The sequence below is a fragment of the Elephas maximus genome, chromosome 17, assembly GCF_024166365.1.
Source record: "Elephas maximus indicus isolate mEleMax1 chromosome 17, mEleMax1 primary haplotype, whole genome shotgun sequence".
NCBI lineage: Eukaryota > Metazoa > Chordata > Mammalia > Proboscidea > Elephantidae > Elephas > Elephas maximus.
In genome coordinates this window covers 23,925,300-23,947,100 of record NC_064835.1, presented here as the reverse complement: position 1 = coordinate 23,947,100, position 21,801 = coordinate 23,925,300, and the positions used below count along the sequence as shown (strand labels likewise).

The following is a 21,801-nucleotide window of genomic DNA, read 5'->3' as shown; positions in this document are numbered from 1 at the left end:
AAAGATCACAATAGAGGGTCCTGGACAGAGCTGGAAAAAATTTAGAGTAAAATTCTAACTCAAATAGAAAGACAGACTTGCTAGCCTGACGGAGACTGGAGAAATCCTAAGAGTATGGCTCCCAGACATGCTTTCAGCTTAGTAATGACACCACTCCTGAGGTTCACTCTTCAGCTAAAGATTGAACAGGCCCATGGAACAAAACAAGAATAAAGGGATGACACACCAGCCCGGGGGCAGGGACTGGAAGGCAGGAGGGGATAGGAAAGCTGGTAATAGGGATCCCAGGGTTAAAAAAGGAGAGTGTTGACATGTCCTGAGGTTGTTAACCAATGTCATACAACAATGTGTGTACTATTTGATGAGAAACTAGTTTGCTCTGTAAAACTTCATGAACAATGAACAAAAGAAAGTTCAATGAACAAAAGAAAGTTCAATGAACAGAAGAAAAAAAAATACAAAGCATCTGCTCTGATCATAATGACATAAAAGCAAAAAGCAATAACAGAAACAGTAAGGAAAAAAATCAGATATATGGAAAATGAATAACACCTTACTTAAAAACTACTGCACAATAAGAGAAATCAAGGATGCAATAAAAAAAATTATAGAATCAAATGAGAATGAAAACACTTCTTACCAAAACCTTTAGGACACAGCAAAAACCGTGCTTAGAGGTCAATTTATAGCAATAACGCACACATTAAAAAGGACATAAGGGCCAAAAATAAAACATTAACACTACAACTAGAATAAATAGACAACAGCAAAAGTAGCCCCCAGGAAACAGAAGAAAGGAAATAATAAAGATTAGAAAAGGAATAAACAAAATAGAGAATAGAAAAACAATTGAAAGAATCAACAAGACTAAAAGTTGTTTCTTTGAAAAGATCAACAAAATTAGCAAACCATTGGTCAAACTGACAACAGAAAAACAGGAAACAAATAACCCGAATAAGAAATGAAATGGATATTGTCACAACAGACCCAACTGAAATAAAAAGGATCATAAAAGAATAATGTGAAAAATTGTATTCCAACAAATTCAGAAACCTAGGGGAAATGGACAAATATCTAGAAACACACTACTTACCCAGACTAACACAAAGCGAGGCAAAAAAACTAAACAGACCAATAACAAAAGAACACATTGAAGAGGTAATAAAAAAAAGCCCTGGCCCAGATGGCTTCACTGGAGAGTTCTACCAGTCTTTCAGAGAAAAGCTAAAACCAGTATTACACAAGGTATTTCAGAGCATAGAAAGGGAAGAAATACTTCCAAACACATTGTATAAGGCAAGCATAACCCTGATATCAAAGCCAGGCAAAGACAGCACAAATAAAACTACAGAGAAATATCACTTATGAACATAGATGCAAAAATCATCACATAATTTCTAGCCAATAGAATTCAACAGCATATCAAAAAAATGATACATCATGACCAAGTGGGATTTTTACCAAGTATGCAATCAATGTAATCTATCACATAAGTAAAGCAAAAGAACCACGTGATCTTATCAATCAATGCAGAAAAGGCATTTGACAAAGTCCAAAACCCATTCCTGATTAAAAAAAAAACTCTCAGTAAAATAGGAATTGATGAGGAATTCCTCGACATAAAAAAGGGTGTTTATACAAAGCCAACAGCTGACATCATTCTAAATAGAGAAGGACTAAAACCATTCCCCGTAAGATTGGGAACCAGACAAGGGTGCCCACTATCAACACTCTCGTTCAGCTTTGTGTTGCAGTTCCTAGCTAGAGCCGGAAGGAAAGAAAAAGAAATAAAGGACATTCAAAATGGTAAGGAAGAGGTAAAACTTTCCTATTCTTAGATGATATGATCAGAAAACCTCAAATAATCCACAAGGAAGCTACTAAGAGAAGATTTCAGCAAAGTAGCAGAAAACAACATTAACATACAAAAATCAGTTATATGCCTCTACACCAAAAAAGAGAACTTTGGGAAAAGGAATTCAACAAATGAATACAATTTATAATAGCCTCCAAGAAGATGATGTACTTAGGAATAAATATAACTAGGGATGTAAAAAACCTATACAAAGAAAACTACAAAGCACTATTGCAAGAAACCAAAAAAGACCTATAAAAATGGAAAAACATGCTATGCTCTTGGGTAGGAAGACTCAACATTGTGAAAATGTCAATTCTACTCAAAGCGATCTATAGATACAACACAATTCTGATCCAAATTTCAATAGCATTCTTTAGTGAGGTAGAGAAAAAATCAACTTTATGTGGAAAGGGAAGAGGCCCTGGATAAGTAAAACATTAATGAAGAAGAAGAATAAAGTGGGAGGCCTCACATTATAGTCAAAACAGCCTGCTACTATTACAACAACAGACACATGGATGTAGGTGGGTGGGTTTTGCAGCAGTACTATGGGCACTCAATGCTGTTGGCTGTAAGGACTGGGAGGTACCACTTTTGATGGACCCCTGTTGCAAGTGGCTAGGTGTCATGGGTGGAGCCACCAGTTCTCAGGCCTCTGATTAGGGTAGGTGAGGACACTGCTTTATAGGCAGAGCGATGTCAGATGTCATGAACCTACCTCTCCACCATATAGCTAAAACAGTTGAAGTTAGACTTCAGGTATATACCCTGTTGTACTGTGCTAATGAAGGCCTATGCTGCTGAAATGGGCTCACAAAGGTCTATGCAGACGTAAAAGGTGTTCAAAGTCTGTGGACTCCTTATGCCTGTGCCTAGGCAAAGGAGCTACTTCTGCCCTAAGTTCCCAGCTTAGGGGAGCCAACAGGTTGTTTTTTCACTGTATGTTAATTTGTTCCCTCTCCAAGGCCGGGAGAATTGCTCAGGGTGAGTGCACAGTCCTTCTTCCAGCCCATGGGATGCATTCAGCTGGGATCCAGTGCAGAGCAAGAAGGGAGCAGTTAAGTGCCAGAGAGGTTTTTCACGAAGGGGTATTTTTGGATCCGCGTGGTAGGTTAAAAGCAAGTACTTATCTTTTGCCGATTGAGGGCTGCTTCTCTTTTGTTCTGGAGAGTTGAGCAGACTCTCCGCGGCTCATTCTCTCCCAATGTGGAAAACACATCCCGAACACTACTGCTTGCCTTACCACACTCGTACCAGCGGAATCATCCTGAGGGGTGCCGGTTCCCTCTGGGTCAGGTCTAGCATTTCCTCACTCCTTCTGAACCATTTCTTCCTCCCCCTGCTGCTCAGACTGATTCTTCAATTTTGTCTTTGATGTTCAGGACTCCTAGCTTGTCATATGTAATTGATTAACTTGTTTTTTTAGGTCTTTGTCATAAGAGGACCACAGAAGCATCTGACTACTTTGCCATCATGGCCCTGCCCCTTTTTACTTCATTAAAAAAAATATTGGAAAGTGTCTTAGATTACAACTTGAATCAAGTAAAAAAGATATGGGTAGTCATGTATGGGGTCCTCTTTAAAAAATAGTTAAATAAGCCGGTTTAAAGTAATATATATTTTATATATCAAATAATAACTATTAGCTATAATATAGTAAATATTATGTGTTAAATGTGTATGTGTAAATATTTATGCCTGTAAATATACATACACACAAAGAGAGTGAAAGAGATTATGTCTGAATTATACCAAGTCTTATGTTCATGTTACCCAATTGCTTTATTGTGAGTTCTTACCTACATTTATTAAGCTCCATCTTGAAAGTTTTACAATCATCTGTCCATATATTATAGAAATTATTTAGTTCTGTAGGAAAACTAAATTATTTGGGAACAAAAATAATATTTAAAGTTTTAATTCAAAATATTTATTAAATGTTATATAATTTTTGAGACAATAACTATTAATCAAATTCACTTTGGAATGCTTTAAATTATTGTTAGAAATCGGCATTAATCAGCTTATTTTTTGTTTTGCTTTGTTTTTCGTTACTTTTAAAATTTGTTCTGTTTGAGAATATACACAGCAAAACATACACCAATTCAACCATTTCTACATGTACAATTGCATTCTTTTAGTTGTGCGACCATTCTCACCATCCTTTTCTGAGTTGTTCTTCCCCATTAACATCTGTTTACAAATTTTGGTGAAAATGAGAAAAAAGCCAGTATTGGGGCGTGTTACTGAGATGTTATTATGTGTAATGAAGCTAAATTTAATGGGCACTTCCTGAGGAGTATGAATACTGACTACCAAAATGACCACCTAGAGGGACAGAAAGATGGAACATTTCTATCCAAACACCTGTCCTCATGGGTGAGAGTTGGCCCCAAAGACAAGAACCCTCCTGAATTTCTGAGCTGAGTTGTATACAGGCCAAGTGGGCACTTTCAGTTGTGGTAAAGTTTCTGGAATGAAATTAAAGAGATCATGGCATATATTTGAAGTGGGATACTGTCGGTGCAGCTGAGTTTCTGCTTGCAGAGAACTAACACATATAGGTCCTGCTGAAATTAAAGATAGTATGAGACAATGTGATATGGTGCATGCAAGCATCTGTTGCAATCGTCAATAATTACTTGAATGTGTATGCTCTGCTTATAGTCAATCGAAGCCAAAGATATTAAAAGAAAAAAATTCAAATTATGATACAATTAACATAAGAAATTCAGGCAAGAAGAAAATGAGCAAATTTCTCTGAAAGAAAATAGAGAGTTGATGTGGACAATTAATTTAGTTGGAGTTTCAAAGATTGGTAGGAGGCGTGGAATCACCTTACAGAACATCATTTAACCTTTAATTTCAGTTCTTTCAAGTGATACCCACATTTAAGTCTAATGAATGAGGCTGACTAGACTAAGAGGAACTCTCTGGTGGTTCAATGCTGACTAAACCTCATGAGGCATGCTATAATCTGTGATTGCCACATGATGAGGCTGAACAGAGCCCTGAGTTCTAAATGTTTAGAGGAGCTTCCTGATTGGTGACCATTCACTGGAGAGTGTAGCACATCCATCATTGGGACATTGAAATCCACACTGTAACCCCTGCAAGACCTTATCCTGTGCGTCTGTTTGTTTGTGTTCTTTTTGGTTATATTAAATCTGTAGCTGTAAGTATGGTATAAACCAAAAAAACAAACCCATTGCTATTGAGTTGGTTATATATAAAAATACTCCCCATGAATTCTGTGAATCATTCCAGTGAACTAACAAAACCACAGGGTCAATGAGAGCCAGCAGGGGCTGGTGTCTGCCTATTCAGCAGTCTGAAAGAAGGTATCCTTCTAAAGTGTGAGCTCTGACCTTGCTCTGGGTATCTAGGGTTCTAGAAATGCCGCATAGGCAGCTGATCTGAAAGATGAAGTTCATCTAACTTGTGAGCTCTGGTCTAGTTCTGGGTTGCTAGAGAGAGTGTGTCACATGAGCAGCTGGCAACAAAAGTGGAGAGGTGGGGAGGTAAAGACTGGGTCAATTTTCACACTTTGGGAATTGGATTCATGCTGATTCTTACCACGGAGTTAGCATTGAGGTGGGATTTGCCCACTGTGCTCCTTGTTTAGTGCAATGAGTTACCTGGGGAAATAACTTTAAGGTCTTATATCCTTTAGAGGTGTGTCTTTTTTACATTAGATTCCGACAAACCTCTCAGTGATTATTCTGTGGTCCACTGGTGGCACCAAATAAGCCAATAGGTGATTTAGCACGTATAAACCATTGAATTCAATGTCAATTGGAAGAAATGATTCACACTAAGGTTTTCCTGGACTCAGACTAATAATCCATGATTGATTAAGATCTTGCTCAGGTAATGAGGCCCAACCTACTTTGTATGTTCAGTGTGATATATCAAGCATTTTTAGAGTTTCCAAGCACTTAGTACTTTTAACTCCCCCATGCTAAATGCTTAAAAATCAAGAAAATGTAAGGCATGCTTTGAGTACTTATGCTTCCTGACAGGATGTAATGCCTAAGAAATCATATATTATACCTCTTCTGAAATTTTCAACAGAAGGTGCTCAGGGGCAATTTTTCTAAATCTTTGCATAGAAACAGCTCCTTATATCACAGTTTATCTTAAATTCTAGAAGAACTCTAGAAACTTACACTTAATTGAAAAAAAATATGGAATTCTTAGTGGGGGTTAATGGATAAAGTCAGTGTAGGATACATACTAGTTTTTCTATAAGTAATTATCAAGTCCATGATCAAGGAACAATTGTCAAGAAAATTATCAAGAATCTACTAGGTAGTATGCACTGTGCTAGGTACTAAGGTTGTGTCAGTGAAGCATACATACAGAGGGTACCTTTATAAGGAGTACAGTCCAGTACAGATTTGGACAATAATAAGACAATAGCAAAGCAGAATAATAAATAACAAAAATGGGATATATTGGATGGAGAAATATTACACCATATGCATGCATTCGTAACTCAGTTTTTCAAGTTCTAATAAGGCTTTTTGAATGAGGCAAAGAGGAAATGAGTCTGACAAAGAAGGTATAGGGAAGGAGAAATCAGAAAAAAAGGCTGTTCCAGATTAGAGATGCAAAAAATCTTGATCTTATAGCTACTGTAATTTATGCTATGATTTATGTTGTTTATTGACAGAATGGGAGAAAAGATGCAGATAATCAATGTTGGTAGATGGTATTTTCAATACGGTTGAGGACTGAGTTTTTATCAATTATATGGAAGAAGACTAGGGAAGGATGTTGATGGCAGCAGTTGGCCCCAGTATTCTTGTAAACTTTTTATTTCTCCCAACGTGTATCTAAATGATACACATGAGAGGTCTCAGGTGGAATAGCAATAGAAAGGCCATGGAAATATGAAATAATATCAATAAGATCACACCAAATTATTAAAAATGTTGATACCCACCCACCCACTGCTGTCGATGATAGATGGACTAAAAATACCTCACACAATGTAATAACCAAAAATATTAGATCTAAAAAAATCATCCTTACATTATTCCTGTTCACAAAAATGTTCTTTTCTCTAGCATCTTTTTCAAGGCAACATTCACATCCTTATTCCTCAGACTATAGATCAGGGGGTTCAGCATAGGCACAATGATGGTGTAAAACATGGAAGGCACTTTCCCTTGGTCCATGGAGCTGACTGGATGATGGCTGCAGGTACATGAATGCTAGAGAACTATAGAAGATTGCGACAGCCAAAATGTGGGAGTGATATGTGCTGAAGGCTTTGGAGCTGCCCTCAGTGGGATGAATGTGGAGAATGCTAGCAATGAGGAAGTCATAAGACCCAAATATGGTCAGGGTTGGGGCAAAGATATTAAATGCACCAAAACCTAGAATCAATAATTCTTTGACATAAGTACTAGAACAGGAGAGTTTTAAGACAGGAAGAAGGTCACAAAAATAATGATTGATCACACCAAATTTGCAGAAATGAACCCTATTATGAGCTGATACACAAATCAGGCCTACAATATGTTGTTGTTGTTGTTAGGTTCTGTCGAGTCAGTTCTGACTCATAGCGACCCTATGCACATAAGAACGAAACATTGCCCGGTCCTGCGCCATCCTTTCAGTCATTGTTATGCTTGAGCTCATTGTTGCAGCCACTGTGTCAATCCACCTCGTTGAAGGTCTTCCTCTTTTCCGCTGACCCTGTACTCTGCCAAGCATGATGTCCTTCTCCAGGGACTGATCCCTCCTGACAACATGTCCAAAGTATGTAAGATGCAGTCTCGCCATCCTTGCTTCTAAGGACAGCAAGGATGTCCTTCTGGTTGTACTTCTTCTAAGACAGATTTGCTCATTCTTTTGGCAGTCCATGGTATATTCAATATTCTTCACCAACACCACAATTCAAAGGTGTCAACTCTTCTTCGGTCTTCCTTATGTATTGTCCAGCTTTCACATGCAGGCCTACAATATAAACCCCCCAAATCAGGCAAAAATTGACCTGAGAAGACATAATGACCTTATAAAGTAGTGGGCTACAGATAGCAACATACCAGCCGTATGCCATTGCAGCCCGCATGCAATATTCTGAGACAGCAAAAATGAGGAAGAAATAGAGCTGAGTCATACATTCAGGGTAGGAGATGGTGTTCTTCACTATCACAAAGTTCACCAGCATTTTGGGAGTAATGACAGTGGAATGGCAGAGATCAATGAAGGACAAACTGCTGAGGAAATAGTACATGGGAGTGTACAAGTGCAAACGTAGCCTAATCAGTGTGATCATGCCCAGGTTCCACCACTCTGGCCACATAGACTACTAGAAAGAAAAGACAGGCAACCGAAGCTCTGGCTTGTCTGTTAGCCCAGCGAGGATGAACTCAGTCGCTGTGGAGTGATTTTCTACAGCCATTTTCTTCTGGGAAATTTCTAGAGGGGAGAGACAAAGGCATGGTTATTGGATGGCCACCTTTGTTAGTCCTCATTTTAAAAGGGGTCCCCCATATAATTTATTTTCGGTTATTTAGGGTTCCTCTTCATCGCTATATGATCCTTTAAATGTATGTCCATTTACCCAATAAAATTTGTCTTAATTTAATATTTATTTTGCCTTATTTAAATGTATTAAATTTCCTTAATTTAAATACTCATATAAAATACTTCAACCATATTCATGGTCATTTTAAATCCTCTAGGTGTCGGGGTTGTATCCTTTCACTATACCTAGTCAATCTATATGCTGAGCAAATAATCTGAGAACCTGGACTATATGAAGAAGAAATGAGCATCAGGTTTGGACGAAGGCTCATTAGCAGCGAGGGTTATGCAGATGACACAACCTTGCTCGCTGAAAGTGGAAAAAAAAAAAAAAAGCGAAGAGGAGTTGAAATACTTACTGATGAAGATCAAAGACCACACCCTTCAGTAGGGATTACACCTTAATATATAGAAAGCAAATATCCGCACAGTTGGACCAATAAGCGACATCATGATAAAAGAGGAAAAGATTGAAGTTGTCAAGGATTTCATTTTACTTTCCACAATCAACACCCATGGAAGTAGCAGTCAAGAAATCAAAGGACACATTGGATTGGGCAAATGTGCTGCAAAAGGCCTCTTTAAAGTGTTAAAAAGCAAAGATATCACCTTGAAGACCGGTGTGTGTGACCCAAGGCATGGTGTTTTCAATGGCTTTATGTCCATGAGAAAGGTGGACCATGAATAAGGAAGACCAAGGAAGAAGTGATGCCTTTAAATTGTGGTGTTGGTGAAAAATATTCAATATACCATGGACTGCTTAAAAAATGAACTTATCTGTCTTGTAAGAAGTATAACCAGAATGCTCCTTAGAAGCCAGGATGGTGAGACTATGTCTCACATACTTTGGACTTGTTATCAGGAGGGATCAGTCCCTGGAGGAGGACATCATGTTTGGTAAAGTAGAGGGAGAGGGAAAACATGAAGACCCTCAATGAGACAGACGGACACAGTGGCAGCAACAATGGGTTTAAGCATATCAGCGATTGTGAGGATGGCTCAGGACTGGGCAGTGTTTCGTTCTATTGTGCATAGGGTCGCCATAAGTCGGAACCAACTAGATGGCACTTAACATTAACAACAACAGGTGTCTATTCTATACTGAACATTTCAATGATCTTTTTTTAAAAAAATTAAATTTACTAGGAGGAAGTGAGAAAAAAGCAAAAACAAAAAAACAGAGGATACAGAATTACAAGTGTGGTCTCTATTCTATTAAGCAGTAAACAAAAGATTAAAAGATTATATTCATCAAAAAAGATTCCAAATGAATTATAGTTAAATTTAGAAAAAAATATAAAACACCTAAATTTTTCTCCCTCACATCTAAACCAAATAATCTCAAAATAAATCATACATCTAAGCATAAATGCTAAGCTATAAAATTTCTGAGAGAAAACACTGAAGAAAATCTTCAATACATTGGAGTAGTGCTAGTGCTAGATTTCTTAGAAAGGGCACACACATATATAAAATCTAATCATTAAAGTGTATAAATTTTATACTATACAAATTAAAAAATGTTCTTCAAAAGACACCATTAAAAAATTATAAGCAAGCCAAGGACAACACATATATTTGACAAGTTTTTTTACCCAAAATATATAAATACTATTAACAATTCAATAATGTGAAGACAATCAACCAAATTAAAAAATAAGAAAACAATTTGAATAGCTATACCACAGAAGAAAAAATACAAATAGTTAATAGGTGCATGTAAAAATGCAAAAACTGTTAGTCATCAGGGAAGTGAAAATTAAAACAATAATTAATAAATCAATAAATAATAAATTCCCACAATGTAATAACTTAAAAAAAATACACTATCAAAGTTTGGTAAGTTATGGAGCAACTGGAACTCTCATACGTAGGCGGTGGGGGATGTACATTGTCCAACCACCTTGGAAAACAGTTTGGTGATTTCTTAAAAAAAACTAATCATATTCTTATAATAAACCCATAGCGACCCTATAGGATAGAGTAGAACTGCCCCGGAGAGTTTCCAAGGAGCGCCTGGCGGATTCAAACTGCCGACCTTTTGGTTAGCGTCCGTTCTTATAATACAGTTCAACAATTCTGCCTCTCAGTGTTCACCAAGGAGAAATGCAACACATACATATGTCTACATAAAAATCTACACAAAAGTGTACATGGCAGCTTTATTAATGAGAACACAAAACTGGAAACAGCCCAAATATTCGCCAATAATAATAATAAATACCATAAATTTATAATAAAATAATAATCTTCATTTTTTTTAATCTAATAAAGAATCAGCAAGGATAAAGAAGATCTAAACAAGTTTCACCAATCTGAACCACAGCAGACAATAAAACAACACTTTTTTTTTTTTAAGGACACATTGCACCTTTACACAACTATTAATACATTAATATGTTGGGCCTTAAAGCAGCAAGCTACAATGTCTTTCAGATTTTTCACCGGTCTTTTCATCTAGGAAAGTATAACAACAATCTTACATATTTTACTCTAAAATATGGGAAAGAGTAACAGCCATTGTAATTTTAAAAATCTCTTGGATAACTAGGAATAGATGGGAACTTTTTTAAGTTCTCAAAAAATACATATGTGAAATACCAAGCTTTTTGTTGACATGTGGAAAACTTTCCCTTGATAATGGAAATGAGCCATATGTTTTCACTACCTCTTTCTTTATAAAAACCTATTCATTATTCTACTGAAGGTGCTAGGGGGTCAATAGGGAGAGAACAATAAAAAAAAAAAAATTATAAAGCTCGGAAAGGAAGAAAAAAACTATTATTTGAATGGTAGGTAGAAAGATCAAGTTAATATAGACATAATTGAGTGGTAGAAAAATCAAATTAATACGGAGAACAAATCTTTGAAAATAAATTCTGGAAGATTTCTAGATGTAAGGTAAATATTTAAAAAATTTTTTTTCAAAATTCTGTTTGATTTTAGCATGTTAAAATATCAGAAATAATCTCACTTTCTGTGCGTGCATGTGCGCACGGGTGTGTGTGTGTGTGTATCACTGGAATAAAATTGCTAACATTTAGTTAGGATAACGGCAGCTGTATTTATATGAGACCAATCTCTAGTTCTTTGTGTAGGGTTTTCAGTAACAGGTTAAATTTCTTTAATAGATATTATTTATTCAAATTTTTGTTGTTCTCAGCTTTCCTAAATTGAAATTTCAAGGTATTTTTCCATTTTGATAATCATCAGATTTATTGGCATTAGATTTTTCATACTTCTTTTAGCTTTTTTTTAATATTTGCAGGTGGTGCAGTGCTATTTCTTCATATATGAATTCAGTAATTTGTGTTTCTTCTGCTTTTTCTTGATCACCACATGCTAGAAATTTGTCAATTTTGTTAAACAATTTAATAAACAATTTTGGACCATGCCAATTTTATGAATTGTATATTTATTTTGTATTTAAATTATTACTAATAACCTATTTTATCTTTTATGCATTTTTAGTATGATTTCCTGCTCTTTTCCTAATGTTTTGATGTGGAAGATTTCCTATCCCAAGACCAGTATTAATTAGTGAGTCTGAATTATTGATGGTTAGGTTTAAAAATCTGAAAATTTTTGCAAACCAAAATAAAATAAACAAAAAAACAAAACCACCCAAGTAATTCCAATAACTACTAACCAGGTTTGGAAACTACTGGATTAAGAAAGCAACCTAAAAGGGAAGTATTGCTTGGGGAGAGCTGAATTCCTGTTAGGGGATGAAAAAAATCAGAAATGAATAGTGGTGTTTATTATACAACATCGTTGTACTGTACACATAAAAATGATGACTAAAATGTTTTGTTAAATATATTTCTTTGCAAAAAAAAAAAGTAAGAAAGCAACATCAGTGGTATACTTCAAATGGAGAGCTTCAGGACTTCTGCCTTTTTTTTTCCTTCTTCTTTTCCACCTACCTTACAGTATAACCAAAAACCAAATCCAGTGCTGTCAAGTCAATTCCAACTCATAGTGACCCTATAGGACAGAGTAGAACTGCCCCGTAGAGTTTCCAAGGAGTGCCTGGCGAATTCGAACTGCTGAGCCTTTTGTTAGCAGCCGTAGCATTTAACTGTTATGCCACCAGGGTTTCCACCTTACAGTACATACATATACATATAGTTACTTCCCTCATGAATCTCATCCTCTAAATTCTATCCTGTTACATATTTTGCAATATTTCGGTTTAGAAAGATGTTGATGCCTTCATCATCTAACTTAGAGTTGAAATAAAACTGAAAGGAGTAACAAAAACAGTGAATAGTTGAATCGATCATTAATAAAACCCAACAGGCCTGTGTTAAGGAGTAGTGAAATATTGTTGCGGAGACTTGATATTAAGGAGGTATAATATCATTATGTCCCTAGGTGGTGCAAACAGTTAATGAGACCCTATAGGACAGACTAAAGATGCCCCAAACGGTTTTAAAGCCTGTAATCTTTGTGGAAGCAAACTGCCACATCTTTTTTCCTTGGAGCAGCTGGTGGGTTCGATTTGCCAACTTTTCAGTTAGCAGCAAAACAATTAACCACTGTGACACCAGGACTCCTTGTCACTGAATTACATAAGGACAGAAAAAAATAGACTTTCCCTATTATATACAATCTAGGTAAATAAGGATTTAGTGTATATGGCAAAGACAACAAAAGATCTGAACATAGTCAATTAAATGAGATTGTAATTACCTTATATCAAAATGTGACATAAGGTCACTGAGAATCAGACAGCTCAAAGGTGTTTCGTTCTGCCCTTTTCCCTGTTTTCATTACACAGGTGATGAGAGAGGGTGTAATTAGAAAGGGCACTGAGACTTAAACGCTATGAATTTTTTCTTTCCTCAGCTGAAGTTGGAGTTGGAGATTACCAGTCCCCTGTGGTATGATGCACACTCATTGGTCACTAAAATTTCTAGACACTGAGAACAGTTAAACCAAATAAATTGAAATTTAGCATGGTAAAGATTTGTTAAGTTCTTCAAAAAAAAAAGCAATTCTTGTTTTGCATACAACATATAATGTTTTAGTTTACTTCCTTTGGGGGAAAAAGAGTAAGAGCATAATTCTTTATTGACTCAGTGAATCCGGTTAGGTAACTGGCTGGTTAATAATGCAGTTAGAATTTCAGCTTGCATTTATACAAATACAATGTCTAGAATATGATGGATAATAACACCTACAAGATCTATACCATAGTGTCCCAAGTGCAGTTTTCTGGAACCAGAATTCCATAACAATGCTGAGGTGTTGGCTACTGGGAATGGCTCTGTGGCATTCATAGACTTTTAGCTGGTCATGATTGGCCACAAGCACCCTTATCCACTTACTCCATCATGCTATACAGATAGTATCATTTTCTATGCGTGCCATGGAGGAGCTCTGGTGACTGAGGGCTAAGCACTCATGCTAACCGAAAGGTTGGCAGTTTGAACCCACCCAGCAGCTCCGTGGGAGAAATACCTGGTGATCTGCTTCCATAAAAATTACAGCCAAGAAAACCGTATGGGCCAGTTCTACTCTGTCATATGGGGTGGCTATGAGTTACATAGAACAGCAACAACAATATGTGTGCCATGAGGTTTGAAAGCTCTGTGCTATAGTTTTTGCGTCTAGAGTTTTGTGTTTACTTATGTATGTCCTTTTTAAAGACAGACGTCGACAGGATGGAAAGAAAATAGAAGTTGTGAAGAGATGAGAAAACATTTGAAGGTAATGGGAAAATTAGCAACCATGTTCATATAACTGAAGAGAATCAAAAGGGAAGAAAGACTTTGTGTATTGTGCTTGAAAATTTTAACTATATACCTTTTACTTAATATAAGGAAAAAGATCCTAATAATTTAAGTTCTTAAAAATGGATTGAGCTACATATTCCTACTCCTTGGATAAACTCAACCAGAAACTAGATGATGATCCAATTTCAGAGACACTGTAGAAAGTATTTCCTTCAGTGCACTTAAGATAAATTGTGAATAACCATACTACTTCTTGCCCTTCTCCAGTCTTAGATTATAATTGACTTCTTTCAGTTTCCAGAATATGTCACTTTCTCCTAGATAACTGCCTTTTTATTTGATCTTCCTTTTAAATGAAATAGTCTTACCAACCCTCTATCTCCGTTGTCTGGCAAAATGTTATTTCTTTTCATGTCTCATCTAAAATTCACGTAACCAGGAAAATATTCTCCAAGTCCTTGGAATAAATTGGACCTTCTTACTACTTGCTCAGAAAGCAACCTGTCATTTCTACAATAGTACATTTTTAGGCTGTGATGTATAATATAAGCTAAATGATGGACCAGTCAGTCTTATTTTCCTTTGAATCCCCAGTGTCTGGCACATCATAGGTGCTTAAAAGGTATTTACAAATAAGTGAATGAATAAATGAATAAAATCATTGAGAAGGATATTTGACTAAATTTCCATAGAAGTTATTTCCAGACCTAGCAGTAATTCAGGTCATAAGGGTGGGGTGAACACACTCACTTTTCTTCTGCTTGGAAGCCTCAATATCAAATTTTATATGCAACTTATTCTCTTTAACTTGGAGGGAGAAAAATGGCAAGAATGTTGGTGTTGGCAGCCTTAGGTAGCCAGCATTCTGTTATCTTTAGTGCTGAGAGGGCAAGGCACAGTTCTCAATGCAGAGTCACTTTAGAAGGTGATCTGCATCACAGGTCAGCATCTGCAATTGCAAATTTTCAGTTTGCATTTCTCCAGCTTTGGGGTAGTAAACACCCTCACCTTTCACTTTCACCAGAGCAGTTCTGATTGCTGGACTATGAAGGTTTGCTCTCTCTCTCTATATATATATATAGGCACAAAATCACATGGGGAAAAATACTCTCCAAAGATTTTTATTTCTCAGGGAAACAAGACTTGGAGGAAAAGTGCAATTACAGTTAACATTTCCCCAGTTGTCTGACCTTTTCTTTCAAGCGGGAGTCCCTGCCAAATCCTGTTATTAATTAGTAATAAAGATTTGAGCATAGGGATCACCTGGAAGTTTTGTTAAAATGCAGATTCTGATTCAGCAGGTGTCAGTGTCGTTTGAGATTCTGCATTTCCTACAGGCTTCTATCCCAATTTGATTAGCAGATTTCAGAATATCAGCGCAGCTTGGACCTCTTCCTTCAATACTGTCAATTACTGATCATATGCTAGCTACATCCTGTAATGGTTGAATGTCGATGAATTCTTTTTGGTACAGTAACTCTGTCTAATCTCTCAGTCTTCTTTTGATGCTTCGTATATTGTTCAGTATTTTCCGTGTAGAATCCTTTGGTATCACGACTCAAATCTTGAGTTATTTCGTCAGGTCTCTCAGCTTGAGGAATGCTGAGTGTGTTCTTCCCTTTTGGTTTTCTATCTCCAGGTCTTTGCACATGTCATTATAATACTTAGTCTTCTTGAGACGCCCTTTGAAATTTTTTTGTTCAGCTCTTCTACTTAATCATTTCTTCCATTCGCTTTAACTACTTGATCTTCAAGAGCAACTTGTATAGTCTCCTCTGACAACCTTGGTCTTTTCTTTCTTTCCTGTCTTCTTAATGGCTTCTTGCTTTCTTCATGTATGATGTCATTTCACTTTTCTGGTCTTCAGTCATTAGTGTTCAATGCATCAAATCTACTCTGGAAATGGTCTCTAAATTCAGGGGGAATATACTCAAGATCAGAAACCCTGGTGGTGCAGTGGTTAAGAGCTATGGCTGCTAACCAAAAGTCAGCTGTTCAAATCCACCAGGTATACTCGAGATCATATTTTAGTTCTTGTGGACTTGAGGTATTTCAACAAAGGGATGCAATGCTGGAAGTGCTTACTCATCTATGCCAAGAAATTTGAATAGAGCTACCTGGGCAACTGACTCGAAGAGATCCATATTTGTACCCATCCCAAAGAAAGGTGACCCAACAGAATGCGGAAATTATGGAACAATGCCGTTAATATCACACAAAGGAAAAAATTCACTCAAGATCATTCAAAAGCAGCTGCAGCAGTACATCAACAGGGAACTACCAGATATTCAAGCCAGGTTCAGAAGAAGACATTTAAGAAGAAATATCATTGCTGATGTCAGATGGATCATGGCTGAAAGTAGAGAATACCAGAAAGATATTTACCTGTGTTTTATTGACTATGAAAAAGCATTGGACTGTGTGGTTCAAAACAAATTTATGGATTAATATTATGAAGAACGGGAATTCCAGAACACTTAATTGTGTTCATGGTGAACCTATACTTAGACCAAGAGGCAGTCATTCAAACAGAACAAGGGAATACTGCGTGTTTTAAAGTTAGGAAAGGTGTGCTTCAAGGTTGTATCCTTTCACCATACTTTTTCAATCAGCTCGACTGTATGAAGATTAACAAGACATCAGTATTTGAGGAAAACTCATTAAAAACCTGCATCATGCAGATGACAGTATCTTGCTTGCTGAAAGTGAAGAGGACTTGAAACACTTATTGATCAAGAGCAAAGTCTATAGCCTTTAGTATGGATTACACCTCAGCATAAAGGAAACAAAAATCCTCACAGTAAGCTGTACAATAAGCAACATCACAATAAACAGAGGGATTTAATTTTACTGGGAACCACAATGAATACCCATGGAAGCAGCAGTCAAGAAATAATTGAAGTATGCATTGCATTGGGCAAATCTGCTGCAAAAGATTTCTTTAAAGTGTTAAAAAGCAAAGATGTCACTTTGAGGACTAATTTGCACCTGACTCAAGCCATGGTGTTTTCAGTTGCCTCATACACATGCTAAAACTGGACAACGAATAGGGAAGACCAAAGAAAAATTGATGCCTTTGAATTACAGTGTTGGCAAAGAATATTGAATATACCATGGACTGCGAAAAGAATGAACAAATCTGTCTCGAAGAAATACAGCCAGAATGCTCCTTAGAAGCAAGAATGGCAAGGTTACGTCTCACAAACTTTAGACACATTATCAGGAGATATTTGTCTCTGGAAAAGTGAAAAAGAGGAAGACCCTCAATGACATAGGCTGACACAGTGTCTGAAACAATGGGCTCAAGGATAACAAAGATTGTGAGCATGCCCCAGGACTGAGAAGTGTGTTGTTCTGTTGTACATAAGGTTGGTATGAGCTGGATCTGACTGGATGGCACCTAAAAACCTCAACAAGAGGATCAGGGCACATTCTGACAAGTTATATTGTTAATTTGAAAAAAAAAAAAAGCCAGACCTGTTGCCATCAAGTCCATTCTGACTCATAGAAACCCTATAGCACAGGGTAGAAGTTCCCCATACAGTTTCCAAGAAGTGCCTGGACCTTTGGGTTAGCAACCTTAGCTCTTAACCAATATGCCACCAGGGTTTCCATATTGCTAATAGGGCTAGAAATATTAAAATAATGAATTAAACCATTTATATTCTTGTATAAAAATGTTTTATTTTATTTTATATGTAAATATTCACTCAATTCAATAAATAGGTACTTTATTTAAAAGTTGAATGAATCTATCTGTAATTGCATTTTAGGTGTCCAAAGTAAGTGAAAATTTGGAATATTAATGCAACATTTAACAGTCTTGTGATCCTTATTAAACTAAATTCTGCTTGTTAATCTGTATATTTAATGGAAATATTTTATTATTAGAACCTATATTCCCCGTTTCTTATGTAATTTCATATTTTTTTTTCCAAAACAGGCATAATTGAAAGCAGTCTTAGACTGCAGTGTGAATCAAAGTAAATTTGAACAGTCACATATGGGAAACTATTATAAAATAAAGTTAAATAAATTCGAGTCAATTATTTTTAAAGGAGGTTAAGATTGGACTGAATTAGTATTTCTCAATTCTGACTATACATTTTAAACCATGAAGGAAGTTTTTAAAAATCTCTATACCAAGGCTGGAAACCCTGGTGGTGTAGCGGTTAAGTGCTATGGCTGTTAACCAAGAGGTCAGTGGTTTGAATCCACCAGGTGCTCCTTGGAAACTATGGGGCAGTTCTACTCTGTCCCATAGTTTTTGAGTCGGAATCGACTCAACAGCAACGGGCTTGATTTTGCTTTTTTATACCAAGGCTATCCCCAGCATAAATTAAATAAAAGTCTCAGATTCTGGGACCAGAGATCAATATTTTTTAAACCTAGAGATATGCCTCCCAAACTATAAAGTACATAGGAATCCAACTGGAGGTCTTGTCAAAAAGCAGATTTTGATTTAGTAAGTCTGGTGTGGAATTTGAGGTTATACTTTTTTTTTTTTTGAATCTCTGAGGTTTTGCCAATGGACCACTCTTTGTGAATCAAGGTATCAGACTCTCTTCTATTATAATTATGTCAAATTTGAGTAAGTTCTCCCATGCTAAGACATTAGAAAATTCTTTAAGCTCTAAAATTGTAGTGACTGCGAGATTCTAGGATATCTAAAGGAGAATATGTGTGTCAGGCATGCTACCTCACTACCTCAACTATGGCTTGCTGTTCTTTCAGTGTCCTGAATAAAAGGAATGAAAAAGAGAGTTGCAAGATCAAAATTGGGATGGATATAAGCAAAACTTTTCATGGATGATCATATAATAGTAAAAAATACTCAGAGGCTCATAAAAGCCATTCTTTTAATTCTGCAGGAGACTAAATATGTATTTGAGAGAGAGAGAGAATGGAGACACACAGAGAGACAAATACAGGCACTGAGAGAGAGTTTTAATTATACCAGGTGACCCAATTGCTTTACTGTGGGTTGTTATGTAGATTTTAGTAGCTCCATTTTAAGAGTTCTACCATCATCCATCCATTTATTTAGTATCCCAATCTAGAACTTCTGTTTATCCTCATGCCTTCTTTTACCTTTAACTCACTTCTCCTCATTCATAAGTCTCAACAACTTTTCAAAAATATCTTGAAAGTCTCCTTTCTTTCTAGTTTCAGTATCACTGGCAACCAATATCTATCTTGGAATAACTAAATGACTGCTGACTAGTCTCTTTCAATTTACTTTCATTGTTTCCATTCATTTTCCACAACAGTTTAAGTATGGTATTACTAACATGAAAAACTAATTGTGGCACTTACTCACTTAAAAAAAACTTTGAGTGGCTGCATTCACTTACAAAATAAAGACTGAATTATTACAGTGACATAATGGTGCTCATCTACTCTCTTCTGTATGCTTTGCTATCCTTGCCTCCTGCCAGGTTGCCTTGAGTTCAACGTGTAGCTTGATTGTATTACCCTAAGTATAGCATGCATGTCTTGTTCTTCACAGACTTTTCCCCTCATCCTTTCAGAAGTCATTTCCTTTCACTTAGTTTATATTTTCTACATGAGATCCAGCCCCAGTCCTTCAGGGGCCTACAGAACCACACTACATTTGCTTGTCAAATGTTAGTCTATTTGTTTTTATGACAGTCTGTTGGACAGAACTCTGTACAAGGACGCAGGCTTAAAACTGGAGTTGTAATTGTGGTCATTTCTCTTCACTACATGGGTGGTTAGAATAATGTCAATTAATAAATACAAGGGTGCTTTGACCTATCACAATGAATGAATGGATGATGGAAGACAAGGATGGTAAAGTACATTAAAAAAAAAAAAAACATTAAAGATATCATATATTTTTGATGTATAAATTGGTAAACTATTCAAGTTGTTGCATCAGATGAATAACAGAAATGCATTCAATGAGTACGATGATTTGATTTGGGGATATATATAAAGCAATTGAATGTTTCAATGATCATACAAAGTCACAGGTGAAAGATGTTAAATATCCTGAATCAAAAAAGCAGTAAGATTACAGAGCAGTCAGATGCTTCTGGTGGTCCCTCTTACAACAAAGACCCAAAAAACAAGTGAAGCAATTATGTGTATAACAAGCTAGGAGCCTTGAACATCAAAGGCAAAGTTAAGAAACCAGACTGACTGGCAAGAGGAGAGAGAGGCAGTTCAGAAGCAGCAAGGAGTTTCCAAAACTGACTCGGCAGAAACCAGCAACCCTTAGCCCTGATCCCCTGGTGCAACTGCGGCAGGGCTGGTAGTAACATTCAAGATGCAGTTTCCTTAGCCACAGAGAGCCAGCAGTACAGAGTCTACTCATGCCTCCGGAATCTGCGAAGAAGAGTGTCCTCGGCATAATTGCCTACATTTAATTACCGCACAGATCTAATAGCTCCTCTTTTGAAAGAACTCTCTTCCATTTATCTGATCCCTCCTCCTTCTGCCTCAGGCCCCGAGCCCAATTCAGTGACAGTCAATTTTCCTGGGCCTGAGATAGGTCCTGCTGTGCACCCTGAGCCATTCTCTTGCCCTTGGTAAAAAACGGGGGAAAAATAATCTGCTAGCTCCCCTAAACTGGGAAATTAGGGAAAAGTCAGCTCCTGACAAGGGCACAAGCATCCACAGACTTTGAATGCCTTTCACCACTCCATGGAGCAGTGTGGCCCCATTTCAACAGCTAGGCACTTGTCATGGTGCATGGGTGTATATGCCTGAGGTCTGACTTCCGACTTAACAGTTTCAGCTGTGCAATGGAGAGGCAGGTTTTTGACATTTAATACCCCTCCGCGTATTAAGCAAGGTCCTCACCTGCCCACATCAGGGACCTGAGGATTGGTGGCTCCACCCATGCTCTAGCCACCTATAACAGGGGTCCAAGGATAAGTGGTGCCTCCCAGTCCTTACACTTAAAAGCATTGGGTGCCAATGGAATGGCTGCAGAGCCCACCCACCTATAGGCTCTAGAGAACAGGGATACACTTTCCTCAAAAACACTCAAGAGGCAGTTGTCAGCCTCCTGCCCTACTCTGAGTGTGACTCCCTGCTTCAACCAGAAACCTGTGCATATACCAGTCACCATTGTCCCAATAAGATCGTAAGTAAGAGCCTGCACCACACACTGGGTGACCATCTACTGGACACCTAAGCTGAATCCATACAGGAAAAGTGAATGGACTCCTAGACTCACATACCTGGTAACAGCTCTAGCCATCTGGTGACAGGACATTAGAGTTCATTAAGCTGCCTCACTTGAGCAGCTTATTTGTGTATATGAAAACAAAACAAAGCAGGAAGCTAGGACACAGTAAACAAACATAAAATAAGTTAATACAACAACTTGTAGATGGCTGGAGTAAACAGTCAATATCAAATCACATAAAGAAGCAGACCATGATTGCGACAACAAGCTACCAAGACAAAGAATTAAGGGATCTTCTGGATGAAGATGTTTTCCTGGAATTACTGGAGGTAGAATACAAAAGATTAATATACAGAACTCTTCAAGAGATTAGGAAGGAGACCAGGCAAAACATAGAACAAGCCAAAGAACACACAGATAAAGCAGTCAAGGAAATTAAGAAGGTTATTCAAGAACAGAATGAAAAATTTAATAGTCTGCAAGAATCCATAGAGAGACAGCCA

General features: G+C 37.0%; 1 pseudogene; it reads right to left on the bottom strand.

Moving 5' to 3' along the window:
* Window positions 1-6,906: 6,906 nt before the first annotated feature.
* Window positions 6,907-8,273, bottom strand: LOC126061100 (olfactory receptor 8G1-like; annotated as a pseudogene).
* Between the last annotated feature and the right edge of the window lie 13,528 nt (window positions 8,274-21,801).